Source organism: Papio anubis, chromosome 20 (genome assembly GCF_008728515.1).
Source record: "Papio anubis isolate 15944 chromosome 20, Panubis1.0, whole genome shotgun sequence".
In the NCBI taxonomy this organism is placed as follows: Eukaryota; Metazoa; Chordata; class Mammalia; order Primates; family Cercopithecidae; genus Papio; species Papio anubis.
In genome coordinates this window covers 487,888-489,788 of record NC_044995.1, presented here as the reverse complement: position 1 = coordinate 489,788, position 1,901 = coordinate 487,888, and positions in this window count along the sequence as shown.

The following is a 1,901-nucleotide window of genomic DNA, read 5'->3' as shown; positions in this document are numbered from 1 at the left end:
GATTTTTAAAATAATGGCTTTATGGATATATAGTTCACCAACCACACGATTCACAAACCACACAATAAACTATACAATTCAATGTTGTATATAGCATAGTTACAAAGTTGTACACCATCACCACAATCAGTTTTAGGACAGCGTCATCACCTCAAAAAGAAACTCACTAAGTGGCACTCCCCATTCCCCACATGCACGCACACCCAGCCACAGGCACCCACGAATCCACCTTCTGTCTCCACAGGTTTACTCATTCTGGACATTTGATTTAATAGGAGTTGTTATGGACTGAATGTATGTGTCCACCCTCAAGTTCCTGTGTTGAAATCCTAACTCCAAATGTGAGGATACGAGGAGATGGGGCCTTTGGGAGGTGATGAGGTCATGAGGGTGGACTCCTCATGAATGGTCTCAATGCCCTTAGAAAAGAGACCCCAGAGACCTCCCTCCCTCTTTCTACCATGGGAGAGCATAGCAAGAAGTCAGCCATCTATGAATGAGGAAGCAGGTCCTCTCCAGTCACTGAATGTACCAGTGCCTTGATCTTGGACTTCCCAGGCTCTAGAACTGTGAGAAATCAATCCTGTTGTTTAAGCCACGTGGTCCATGATACTTTTATTAAAGAAGCCCAAAGTGACTAAGACAGGCATCAAACAATATATTGTCCTTTGTGATGGATCCTTTCACTTCGCATAATGTTTTCAAGGTCCATCCGTGTTATACCACATAACAGAACCTCCTTTGTTTTCATGGCTGAATAATATTCCACCATATGGAGACACCACATATTCTCTATCCATTCAGCAGACGATAGACATTTGGGTGAGATCCACTTTGGGGCTCTTATGAAAAATGCTGCTGTGAATATTCAGGTCCAAATTTCCGTGTGGACAGATTATTTCCTTCTCTTGGGTACATAATTAGGAGTGGAGTTGCTAGGTCATACGGTAACACTAAGTTTAACCTTAATTGGCACCAAGCCAATGTTTCCTAAGTGCCAATTTCCATTCCCAGCAGCAGTGTAGGAGGGTGCCAGCTTCTCCATATCCTCACCTTTAATTGTTATTATGGGCCTTTTAAAAATGGCCATTCTGGTACGTGTAAAGTGATATCTTATTGTGATTTTTGAAGATTAAGTTTTATATAATAGTAAAAATACATATTAATAGCATTGTAGACACTTTGGATAACAGAAAAGAAAATTGGTGAATTACAAATACCCCAAATCCAAACACCCATAAATAATCCATCTTAACTTTTTGACTATTTGATTGTATTGACTATATTAAAATAGTGTGATATGGTGCGGTGGCTCATGCCTGTAAACCCAGCACTTTGGGAGGCCGAGGCGGGTGGATTACCTGAGGCCAGGAGTTCCAGAACAGCCTGGCCAACATGGTGAAACCCCATTTCTACTAAAAACACAAAAATTAGCCGGGTGTGGTGGTGCATGCCTGTAATCCCAGCAACTCCGGAGGCTGAGACAGGAGAATTGCTTGAACCCAGGAGGAGGAGGTTGTAGTGAGCCAAGATCACACCACTGCACTCCAGCCTGGGTGACAGACTGAGACTCTGTCTCCAAAAAAAAAAATATATATATATATATATATATATATAATTTCTCTGAATTTCCATTAGGTGATTACAGCTACCAAGAAAATTCTAGTAGGTAAACATAACCACCTTCTAAGAACTTAAAACTCTCCTATATTAAATGGCCAGTTCCCTCAGAATAAAAACAAAACAAAATATTTCAACCAATTTCAACCAAAGTGAACTTTGATTAATTCAATTGTTTCACTTTCTTTTTAAAGAAGTTGTGAAGAACTTCAAAATGACATGACTATAGAACAATAGTGAGATGCAAACAAAGAATAAAAACTACCACATAAGAAATTGTG